The sequence below is a fragment of the Cetorhinus maximus genome, chromosome 30, assembly GCF_964194155.1.
Source record: "Cetorhinus maximus chromosome 30, sCetMax3.hap1.1, whole genome shotgun sequence".
NCBI classification, from domain to species: Eukaryota; Metazoa; Chordata; class Chondrichthyes; order Lamniformes; family Cetorhinidae; genus Cetorhinus; species Cetorhinus maximus.
The window spans coordinates 14749378-14761793 of NC_135908.1; the positions used below are offsets into that span (position 1 = coordinate 14749378).

Below are 12416 nucleotides of genomic sequence, written 5' to 3' on the forward strand. Positions count from 1 at the left end.
GCCCGTTTCTATCTTCTTCCCAAAATCCATAAACAAGTCTGCCCTGGTTGACCATTGTTTCAGCCTGTTCCTGCCCCACTGAACTTATTTCTTTTTATCTCAACTCCATTTTTTTCCCTCCCCTTGTACAATTACTTCCCAGCTACATCCATGATTCTTCCGATGCCCTATGTCACTTCAGCAGTTTCCAGTATCCCAGCCCTAACCCTTTCCTCTTCACTCTGGATGTCCAATCCCTTTACACCTCCACCCCCAACCACCAGGATGGTCTCAGTGCTCTCCACTTCTTCTGCCAATGGAGGTCCAACTCCACATCCACCCTCCTCTGCCTGGCTGAGCTTGTTCTCATTCGGAATATCTCTCTCCTTCAACTCCATTCACCTCCTCCAAATAACAGGTGTTGCTACGAGTACCCACTGGGTCCTAGCTATTGCTGGCCTTTTACTGAAATATGTTGAAATATTCATTATCCAGGTCTACTTGCCCCCCACTCTCCGCCCACACATCTCTTTTTCTCACATTCATAACTTTATCAGTGCTGCCTCCTGCTCTCACAAAGAACTGGAAAATTTCATTAACTTTGTTTCCAATTTCCACCCTTCTCACCTTCACCTGGTCCATCTCTGATTCTTACCTTCCTCAACTTCTGTCTCCATTTCTGGAGATAGGCTATCAATTAATATTTACTACAAACTCTCAGACTCCCACAGCTATCTCGACTACACTTCCTCACACCCTGCTTCCTGTAAGGGCTCCATTCCATTCTGCTATATTCTCTATCTCCATTGCATTTGTTCCAATGATGCAACCTTCCACACCAGCGCTTCCCATATGTCTTCCTTTTTCCTCAACTGAGGATTCCCACCCAGCGTAGTTGACAGGATCCTCCACCAATCCGATCCATTTCATTCACTTCTGTTCTCATTCCTTCCCCTCGCACCCAGAACCACAATAGGGTTCCCCTCATCCTCACCTTCCACCCCTTCAGCGTCCATATTCAATAGTTCATCCTTCCCCATTTCCACCACCTTCAGTGTGATGCCATCATCAAACACATCTTCCCCTGCCCTCCCCCTTTCAGCATTTCGGGAGACACTTCCATCTACAACACCCCCTAGACCACTCCTCAGTCACCCCTAATATTCACTCCTTGTCCTACAGCACCTTTCTGTGCAAGCGTAGGAGATGCAACTCCTGTCCTTTTGCCTCCTCCCAACTCACCATCTAAGATCCCAAATATTCATTCTAAGTGAAGCAGTGGCTTAAGTGTATTTCTTTCAATTTAGCATACTGAATTCCCCATTCTCTACATTGGGGGAGGCCAAATGCAGACTGGGTGACTGCCTCCATTCAGTCCACAAGCATGACCCAGAGCTCCCCATCTTTTGTCATTTTAATTCTCCACCTCGCTCCCAGGCAGCCCTTTCAGTCCATAGCCTGCTATTGTTTCAACGGAGCTCCACACAAAAATGCGAACAATACCACCTTATCCTGAGTCAAAAACAAAAACACCTAGAAAAACTCAGCAGGTCTGGCAGCATCTGCGGAGAGGAGCACAGTTAATGTTTCGAGTCCGAATGACCCTTCAACAGAACTAAGTAAAAATAGACGAGAGGTGAAATATAAGCTGGTTTAAGGCTGTGGAGGGGGGGCGGGGGTGGGACAAGTAGAGCTGGATAGAGGGCCAGTGATAGGTGGAGATAACCAAAAGATGTCACAGACAAAAGGGCAAAGAGGTGATGACGATGGTAATATTATCTAAAGGAATGTGCTAATTAAGGGTAGAAAGCAGGACAAGCAAGGTACAGATAGCCCTAGTGGGGGTGGGGTGAAGGAATCAAAAAAGGCTAAAAGGTAGAGATAAAACAATGGATGGAAATACATTTAAAAATAATGGAAGTAGGTGGGAGAAGAAAAACCTATATAAATTATTGAAAAATTGGTGGAATTCGGAAAGGAGGTGGGGATGGAGTAGAGAGTTCATGATCTAAAATTGTTGAACTCAATATTCAGTCCGAAAGGCTGTAAAGTGCCTAGTCGGAAGATGAGGTGCAGTTCCTCCAGTTTGCGTTGAGCTTCACTGGAACAATGCAGCAAGCCAAGGACGGACATGTGGCATGAGAGCAGGGTGGAGTGTTGAAATGGCAAGCGACAGGGAGGTCTGGGTAATGCTTGCGGACAGACCGAAGGTGTTCTGCAAAGCGGTCACCCAGTCTGCGTTTGGTCTCTCCAATGTAGAGGAAACCGCATTGGGAGCAAAGAATGCAGTAGACTAAATTGAGGGAAGTGCAAGTGAAATGCTGCTTCACTTGAAAGGAGTGTTTGGGTCCTTGGACGGTGAGGAGAGGGGAAGTAAAGGGGCAGGTGTTGCACCTTCTGCGGTTGCATGGGAAGGTGCCGTGGGAGGGGGTTGAGGTGTAGGGGTGATGGAGGAGTGGACCAGGGTGTCCCTGAGGGAACTATCCCTGCAGAATGCCGCCAGGGGGGATGAAGGGCAGATGTGTTTGGTGGTGGCATCATGCTGGACTTAGCGGAAATGGCAGAGGATGATCCTTTGAATGCGGAGGCTGGTGGGATGATAAGTGAGGACAAGGGGGACCCTATCATGTTTCTGGGAGGGAGAAGAAGGTGCGAGGGCAGATGCGCGAGAGATGGGCCAGACACGGTTGAGGGCCCTGTCAACCACCGTGGGTGGAAAACCTCGGTTAAGGAAGAAGGAGGACATATCAGAGGAACTGTTTTTGAAAGTGGCATCATCAGAACAGATGCGACGGAGGCAAAGGAACTGAGAGAATGGGATGGAGTCCTTACAGGGAGCGGAGTGTGAGGAGCTGTAGTCAAGGTAGCTGTGGCAATCGGTAGGCTTGTAATGGATATTGGTGGACAGTCTATCACCAGAAATTGAGACAGAGAAGTGTCAGAGATGGACCATGTGAAAATGATGGAGGGGTGGAAATTGGAAGCAAAATTAATAAATTTTTCCAGGTCCAGACGAGAGCATGAAGCAGCACCGAAGTAATCATCGATGTACCGGAGAAAGAGTTGTGGGAGGGGGCCGGAGTAGGACTGGAACAAGGAACGTCCCACATATTCCACAGTTTGCTTTTATCCTGAGTCCCTGTGCTCTAAAGCCTTCTGGACTCAATATCAAGTTCAGCAACTTTAGATCATAACCTCTGCCTTCATCTTGTTCGGTCTTTCTTTGGGGAGGGGGGCTGTATTTTTTTGGTTGGTTCATTCTTTGCCCCATAAACGTTGCACTCAGATGGCGGCCGTTGTCATTCAAGGCTCACCTGGGCACAATGCTGCTCTTTGGCTTTTGCGCAATGAAATCTTTTGTTGGTTGATCTCTGCTGTCCTCCAACCCTGCCACACAGACCTTCCCTTTTGATCTTCCTTCCTCCTTTTCCACTGGCCCAAAGACTCTCACGTTCTGTTCCTTCTTGTTCTGATGAAAGGTCATCTCGACCTGAAATGCTTCTCTCCACAGATGCTGCCTGACCTGCTGAGTATTTCCAGCACTGTTGGGGCTGAACATCCTAAAGGGCTTCACAGCCAATGGTCACTCTTCAGAGTGGAGCAAATGGAGGGGGGAGGGGAAGAGATGGGCTTCCTACATTAGGCTCAATGTGCTGCTGACAGGAGACGTTGCTCCTGCTGCTTCCTCTCTTGTTTGCACCGATATTACTCTTTCTCGTCAGCTACTGCACCGATATTACTCTTTCTCGTCAGCTACGCCTTATTACTGCTGCTTATTGCAGTCCCCCACCTAAATAAAGGCTCTTCAGCTCCTCACTCACCAACTGCCAGCATCAACTGAAGGGATGGAGAGGACGTTAGCGCCTTTTATAGGGAGCTGAAGCTCACGTGATAGGCAGCTCGAGCGAAGCCCCGCCCCCAGCCTCGCCGCATCCACCACCCTCGCCACCCCCGAATCCTCAGAGCCCCGACCACATATTAACCCCGCCCCTTCCCCTCAAGCCCCGCCCCCTTATCGCCCCGCCCCCGAGCTCCTCCCCGTTCCCCTCAATCCCGCCCACCTAACCCCTCAACCCCCTCCCCCCAAGCCCCGCCCTCTAAACCGCGCATCCCGCCCTCCCTTCCGTCCGAGCACCGCGCATCGATCCCCGCCCGCATCAGCCCCGCCCACTCCTCCCTTCCCCACAGTCTGAACACCGCTCCCTCCCCCCCGCCCCCCGATCCGTTCCCGATCCACGCCCCCTTGACCCCGCCAATCGCCCTCCCCTGTTCTCCTGACCCCTTCCCAATAACCCCGCCTCTTTTCCCTCTTCCCCGCCCCTTTTTCTCTCTTCTCCGCCCCTTTTCCCTCTTCCCCGCCCCTTTTCCCTCTTCTCTCCGCCCCTTTTCCCTCTTCTCCCCGCCCCTTTTCCTCTTCCCCCGCCCCTTTTCCCTCGATTTCCCCGCCCCTTTTTCCACTTCTCCCCGCCCTCTCCATCCCGCTCTTTTTCAAACGGAGAACAGCCACCACCGTTTACGTCACCGACATACGTCACCATCCGCACCCCCCCCCCCCCCTGCCCGGGCATGGAGGCGGCGCCGGAGAAGAGATTTGAAAAAAGTGCAGAGAGGGAGAGAGCTCGTGTAGGCGGGAGAAATAAAAACTCAAGAGACTAGCAGCTTAAAACTGGTTTGGAGATTGATGAACCGCCATGGGAGCTGGTGGAGAAAAATAAAATAGCTTTCGTTTATCTCGTATGGGCTTATGGTTTTCGGAGGAGATCGAGGAGGGAAGTTGGGTGAGTGAGTGTGGAAGTGGTGGGGAGGGGAAGGGAAGGGGAGGGGGAGGGGGAGGGGGTGTGGAGAGGGGGAGGGGGTGTGGGGAGGGGGAGGGGGTGTGGGGAGAGGGGGAGGGGGTGTGGGGAGGGGGAGGGGTGTGGGGAGAGGGGGAGGGGGTGTGGGGAGGGGGAGGGGGTGTGGGGAGAGGGGGAGGGGGTGTGGGGAGAGGGGGAGGGGGTGGGGGGAGGGGGTGTGGGGAGGGGGAGGGGGTGTGGAGAGGGGGTGTGGGGAGGGGGTGTGGGGAGGGGGAGGGGGTGTGGGGAGGGGGTGTGGAGAGGGGGTGTGGAGGGGGTGTGGGGAGGGCGTGTGGGGAGGGCGTGTGGGGAGGGGGTGTGGGGAGGGGGTGTGGAGGGGGTGTGGGGAGGGGGTGTGGGAGGGGGTGTGGGAGGGGGAGGGGGTGTGGGAGGGGGAGGGGGTGTGGGAGGGGGAGGGGGTGTGGGGAGGGGGAGGGGGTGTGGGAGGGGGAGGGGGTGTGGGGAGGGGGAGGGGGTTTGGGAGGGGGAGGGGGTTTGGGAGGGGGTGTGGAGAGGGGGAGGGGGTGTGGAGAGGGGGTGTGGGAGGGGGTGTGGAGAGGGGGAGGGGGTGTGGAGAGGGGGAGGGGGTGTGGAGAGGGGGAGGGGGTGTGGGAGGGGGTCTGGAGAGGGGGAGGGGGTGTGGGAGGGGGTGTGGAGAGGGGGAGGGTGTGTGGAGAGGGGGAGGGTGTGTGGGGAGGGGGAGGGTGTGTGGGGAGGGGGTGTGGAGAGGGGGAGGGGGTGTGGGGAGGGGGAGGGGGTGTGGGAGGGGGTGTGGAGAGGGGGAGGGGGCGTGGGAGGGGGTGTGGAGAGGGGGTGTGGAGAGGGGGAGGGGGTGTGGAGAGGGGGAGGGGGCGTGGGAGGGGGTGTGGAGAGGGGGAGGGGATAGGGGGAGGGGGGGCGTGAGGAGAGGGGGAGGGGGAGGGGGTGTGGAGGGGGCGGGGGAGGTGGGCGTGTGGAGGGGGAGGGGGCGTGGAGGGGGAGGGGGGCGTGGAGGTGGGGGCGTGGAGGGGGGAGGGGGGTGGGGGTGTGGAGGGGGAGGGGGCGTGGAGATGGGGGCGTGGAGGGGGGGTGGGGGTGTGGAGGGGGAGGGGGTGTGGAGGGGGTGCGTGGGGGGGAGGGGGTGTGGAGGGGAGAGGGGGTGGGAGGGGGTGTGGGGAAGGGGTGGGGGAGGGGGGAAGGGGAGGGGGAGGGGGGAAGGGGTGGGGGAGGGGGAGGGGGAGGGGGGAAGGGGTGGGGGAGGGGGAGGAGGGGGTGGGGGGATGGTGGGGGTGTGAGGGGGAAGAGTGGGGGAAGTGGTGAGGGGAGGCGGTGTGGTGGGGGGAAATTGGTGGGGGAGGGGGAAGTGGTATGGGGGTGGGAGTGTGGCATGAGGGGAGTTAGGGGACGTGGTGGGCGAGGAGGGGAAAGTTTGGGGAGGGGGAATGTGGAGGTGGGGGAGGTGGAAGGGGAAAATGGGGCAGTAGGAGATTGGGGCAGCGGTGGCGTTGATCAGGAGAGTGAGAGAAGTTTGAGGGTCAGGGCTGAGTTGGTTATATGCAGCAACATCTCATGCCGCTCTTTAGATCATGAACTCCTCCATCCCCATCCCCTTTCTGATTCTCCCCCTCCTTTTTGTTTTTTCCAATAATTTATATAGATTTTTCTTTTCCCACCTATTTCCATTACTTTTAAATGTATTTTCGTCCATTGTTTTATCTCTACCTTTTAGCCTTTTTCGATTCCTTCACCTCACCCCACCCCCACTAGGGCTATCTGTACCTTGCTCGTCCTGCTTTCTACCCTTAATTAGCACATTCCCTTTGATAATATCACCACCTTCAACACCTCTTTGTCCTTTTGTCTGTGACATCTTTAGGTTATCTCCACCTATCACTGGCCCTCTATCCAGCTCTTCTTGTTCCACCAACCCCCCACCCCCCCTTAAACCAGCTTATATTTCACCCCTTTTCTATTTTTCCTTAGTTCTGTTAAAGAGTCATGCGGACTCAATGTTAACTGTGCTCCTCTCCACAGATGTTGCCAGACCTGCTGAGTTTTTCCAGGTATTTTTGTTTTTCTCGTGCCTCTCATATGTGTAGCCCCCAACCCAAGTACCTAGGTATTGATGATTTTACACAAATCGTCCCTCTCCCTTTCTGTACCTTGCTGCTATGGTTTGCTCGTGACCCAGTGCAATTTTGCATAATTTTTTCAGTAACTTTTTTTAAAAAAAAACGTTTTACTTAATTTTGTATCTCCCTATATATTTTGCAGGATCTCCTTTTATTGCAGGATCCCTCTCCTATGCATATCTGTTGTATGAAGTGTGCGCGGCTTTCCTGTATTTTGCTGTCTGCCTGAAGGAAATCCTGCATTATTTTACTGTGCATTTTAAGATTGGGTTCTTGCAGTGCATTGCAGCAGACATGCCATTTGTCGATTGTAATGTAGTTCACCTTGTAGTCCATTTTGACCTAATGATGATTTCAAAAGGCAGTAGTTTAGCAAGCAACTGAAGTTCTAATTCACAAAAGTGTATTTACTCTTGATGTGCTCCATACTAGACTGGAGAGTTGCTGGTCTGTTTATCAATGCAGTAATTTTACTTTGTTTTTTCGAGAGGAAAGTGCTTAAACCACAGAAAAGGAAGGAAATTTGACTCATGTTGCTGTCATGCAAACCTCATGTGATCACTTGGCATCAAAAGTTTGTTGCATCTCTGAGTTTTTTTTGCACTTGTGTGTTTTTACATAGATGTTTATATTTTGCTTTGGGGGAGACTTGCTCAGAGGTGTGTATCCTTTAAGCTGCAATTTTGTGTCTTGTCCACCAATTGCTGGAGAGGGTTGGGGTGTCTACAATGCCTTTATTGAATCTTTGGTGGTTTCCCAGAGCAATTCGCATCCACCAAAATCCTTTTTGTAATGTAGTCACTGTCCAATTGGTAAAATGTAGCCACCAATTTAGATAGTGGGGGTCCCACAAATGAGAAATGAGGTGAATAAAAACAGGAAATTTCAGCAGGTTAGGAAGCATCATTAGGGAGACTTAACATTTCAGTTTGTCGCTTATGCAGTGATCTTTGTGTCACAGATCTCGGAGTTTCTGTGGAATAGATCTTTCATTGTTTTTGACGTTTAGAGTCCGTATGACCCTTCATCACATGGACTCGAAACGTCATCTGTATCCCCCTCCGCAGAGGCTGTCAGACCTGCTGAGTTTTTCCAGGTATTTTTGTTTTTGTTCTAGGTTTCCAGCATCCGCGGTGTTTTGCTTTCATTGTTTTTGTCTGATTTGTATCTGACTGATAGTTTCAGCATGTGGCACCCTCTAATGGAGACTATACCTCTGCATCATTCCTGTTATAGCTAAAAACTGATCACAGCAGGAAGCTGTGTAATAGAAGAGATTGTTGTATAAAAAGACAATTTTGCAAAATGCTTTGTTTTGCCTGAGCCATAGCTTTGTTGTACAATGATAAGTAATGGGAGTTTGAAAAGACATGAGGCCCTCCATGCTTATCTGGCTATTTGTTGAAACAAGTACTGTAGATGTCATGAAACACCAGTGAGGGTGGCACTTAACTTGTACCATTTTCTTTTTGGTCTACTTCCTGCTAAGGTGCAATGTTTTCATGCTGTTGGGAAGACTTTTGTCTACCTTTAAAGACTAGTTAGCAGCAGCAGGCTCAGGGAAACCATTTTAATTACTATAAGGAACATATCTTTATTTTCTGTTGGACTGGGGATTAAAATTACATTAGCTGCAGGTTGAAAGACGTGCCTACTGGAACAGGGTGAGAGATGTATACAATGTTGTAGTCCTGGAACGAGAGTGTGCCATGAAAGACGGGATGGTGCCGGAAAGGAGCCCTGGACCAAGGGAGTTGACTGGCAATAACATTTTAATTGGCTCCTGACCAGGTTTTGTGTGAGAAGCAGTGCAGCAGAATAGCTCCTAACCTAAAACCTCCTTCTCCTGTGTGGAAGATTCCAGTAATTCCACAATAATAGCTAGCTGACTTTTTCTCCTCATATCTCTACAACCTGCTCTCTCTGAAAACCCCTATAAAAAGGAAAAGGGGAAAACCACTGCTGGAGACATTGGAAAACCAAGTTCTCAACTGGTGAACTAAATACTGAAAAGTGCTGGAAGACCACCTCATGTCATCAACAAGAACTGAAAGGAATTTGGAAGACATCGATCAAAATCAACCCATCGAATCCTGTACTCCAGAATTGGTGCTATTGAACTGTTTTATCCCACCCTTAAAATCCAGGTTTTTGTGTGTCTTGTATGTGTGTGTGTGTAGGGATTTAAGAAGGGGTAGAAGTTAGGTTATAGAGTTAGAAGTTAGCAGTTCATATTTCTTTCTTTTGCCAGTGGTTAACGACAGTTTGTTCAATAAACAGTTATTTACTTATTAAGTTTACAAACCTGGTGCTTGTATTCTGTTGACCTAAATTAAACAATTAGGTGGGTTGATCACTTTTTTCACATTTGTTGTAGCTCGGGGAGCAGTGAGGCATGACATTACAGCGCACTATGCCCAGTGAGTCGTGACATTACAGCGCACTATGCCCAGTGAGTCGTGACATTACACCTATCTAAATCCTGTGCACTTGAATGTTAAATGTAAAGCTGATGTATTTTGCTCTGTATGGGGTTTCAAGATAAATGTTTTCAAATAATGACAAAGAAATTCAATAACAATTTGCATTTATATGGCGCATTTAGGTAGCACCTTTAACATGGTAACATTTCCCTTTCCCAAAGTGCTTCACAGGAGTTTTATCAATAAAACTTGACACTGCATCACATTAAGGTAATATTAGGACAGGTAACCAGAAGCTTGGTCAATGAGGTAGGTTTTTAGGCAGTGTCTTAAAGGAGGAAAGAGGGAAAGAGAGGTGGAAAAATGATAATTCCAAAGTTCAGGGCCTCTAACTGAAGGCGCAACAGTGGTGGAAAATGGAGATTCTGAGGAGCACAGCGCTCTTTATATTTGTGTGAGAATAATCAGGGAACGATTGACAGATATTAGGACCATTGGCTAAAAACTTGGTCCAAGATGTAGGTATCAAGAAACCCCAAAAAGGAGGAAAAGGAGATGGAGAGGTTTAGGATGGAAATTCCTGGAGTTTGGGGTTGAGGCAGCTAAAGACACGACCCCCAATTGCGGGGCAAAAGTTGGGTTGAAGGTATGCAGCATTTTAGGACTGATGATGATGATTAATGAATGGTCCTTGGTGTGAGTTAGAATATAGACAGCGGAGTTTTGATTATGTTTTCATGGAGGTGGAGGATGTGAGGCCAGCCAGGATGGAATTAAATGACTGCACAGAAGGAGGTCATTCAGCCCATCGAGCTTGTACCAGCACTTTGAGAGAGCTACCCCTTAGCCCCACTCATCTGCTCATTCTCCACAGCTCCATAAATTCTCCCCCTGCAGAAAGAACTGGATAAAAACTTGGAAGTTATTATTGAACTTGCTTCCACCATCCTTTCATACAGTGCACTCTAGATCAGAATAAAACCTAAAAGCTGCATCTGCTGGAAATCTCAAATGAAAACGAAAAAATGGAAAGCACTTCGGTCAGGCAGCTGCGATGGAGAGAGAAACAGACTTATTTAAGTATAGAGCTAGGAGACTGGAGGTAGGCAAGAACAACGAGGAAGGTTTGTGATCAGGGTAGGGCAGGAGTGACTAAGTAACAAAAGAGATGATGGTGCAAGGCAAAGGGGAGTATAGTGAGGCATTAACAAAGCAAAGGCAGGTCTAGAGGAGGTGTAAATGGTTACAAAATAATGGCGAAAACATGGAAAACCTGGCAGAGTAAAAAGCTGTTGTGGCCAGAGACCAGATAGGTACATTCCAGGGTTATAACCATCTTTTTCTTCACTCATTCACGGGATGTGGATGTCGCTGGCTAGGCCAGCATTTATTGCCCATCCCTAATTGCCCTTGAGATGGTGGTGGTGAGCTGCCTTCTGGAACAGCTGCAGTCCATGTGGTGCAGGTATACACACAGTGCTGTTCCAGGATTTTGACCCAGTGACGTTGAAGGAATGGCAATATATTTCCAAGTCAGAATGGTGAGTGACTTGGAGGGGAACTTTCAGAGTGGTGGCATTCCTATCTATCTGCTGCCTTTGTCCTTCTAGATGGTAGTGGTTGTGAGTTTGAAAAGTGCTGTCGAAGGAGCCTTGGTGAATTCCTGCAGTGCATCTTGTGGATGGTACACACTGCTGCTACTGTGCGTCAGTGGTGGAGGGGGTGAATGTTTGTAGATGTGGTGCCAATCAAGCGGGCTGCTTTGTGCTGGATGGTGTCAAGCTTCTTGAGTGTTGTTGGAGCTGCACTCATCCAGGAAAGTGGAGAGTATTCCATCACACTCTTGACTTGTGCCTTGGTGGACAGGCTTTGAGGAGTCTGGAGGTGACTTACTCGCTGCAGGATTCCTAGCTTCTGACCTGCTCTTGTAGCCACAGTATTTATATGGCTAGTCCAGTTCAGTTTCTGGTCAGTGGTAACTGCCAAGATGTTGATAATGGGGGATTCAGTGATGGTAATGCCATTGAATGTCAAGGGTCGATGGTTGGATTCTCTGTGGTTGGAGATGGTCATTGCCTGACACCTGTATGGTGTGAATATTACTTGCCACTTGTCAGCCCAAGCCTGGATATTGTCCAGGTCTTGTTGCATTTGGACATGGACTGCATTTACCAAGACGAGAGATGGATAAAGAAGAAGAGGTACAATTTATACATTAAAGGAAGCCATCCATTCCACATGTTGATTAGTCTTTTTGTGAAGGAAGAATATCCTGACTTCACTAATTTCATTTTGTGCTGCCTCACGCTACTGTTTAATTTGAGGTTCTGTTCTGGATTCACCTCTTTTGCTCAAGTCCTTTCTTGGGTTTTCATCTTGCTCGATCATCTTACACCAGGGACACCAGCTTGCAAGTCTTCAGGCCTTGTCTGTACCTTGTTGAGCAAAACGGAACATGGTATTTAAGGTGCAGTCTGAATAGAGCGCTACGTTTTAAAAGAAGAGAAACCAAGTTAACATTTTGAGTCAAATATGGCTTCAGAGCTCCCCTCTCCACAAATGCTGCCAGACCTGCTGAGTATTTCCAGCACCTCAGATTTCCAGTATTTTCCTCTTACTACAGTTTAACCATTACTACTTCTTGATTAGGGAATCAACAGCTGCTCGCTGGCTAAGTTACTTTACAAATTGTAAAAGGCCAACTCTGAAACGTGCATATATTCCTGTCAATTTTACTGTTATGCCCTGTTAAATTCAACCCAATTAGAGTTCTGTTCTATTCTAAATTCTCAAAGCAAGGTATGATTATAGGTGCCAGTCATGTTATCCTGTGGAAATGGAAAAATAAATTTGTTGTTAGTAACACATCAAATTGTTTTCTTATTTTGGGGTTGAGATTTTTGAGTTAAATATTCTTTAGCCAGTGCTGTATTGGTCCCTGCTGGTGACATTTTTTTTAACTGTCTTTGTGTATGTCTGAATTAAGGATACTAAGGATCATACGAACTCTGAAACAGATCTAAATTCTAACTCCTCGTCTGTTTCAACGTTGGCTCACTTTGTAAATATCA

General features: G+C 49.2%; 1 protein-coding gene across 2 annotated transcripts in view; it reads left to right on the top strand.

The window, feature by feature from the left end:
* c30h15orf39 (chromosome 30 C15orf39 homolog) overlaps positions 1-12416 on the top strand; it is a 78579-nt gene that overhangs the window by 47076 nt on the left and 19087 nt on the right. The window contains exon 1 of one of the 2 annotated variants that reach the window (XM_078532486.1): positions 4659-4757. The exons of the other annotated variant lie outside the window; for it this stretch is intronic. The gene's annotated coding sequence lies outside the window, so the exon portion shown is untranslated. Of the gene's footprint in view, positions 1-4658; positions 4758-12416 lie in introns of those variants that run through there. 2 annotated transcript variants of the gene reach the window in all.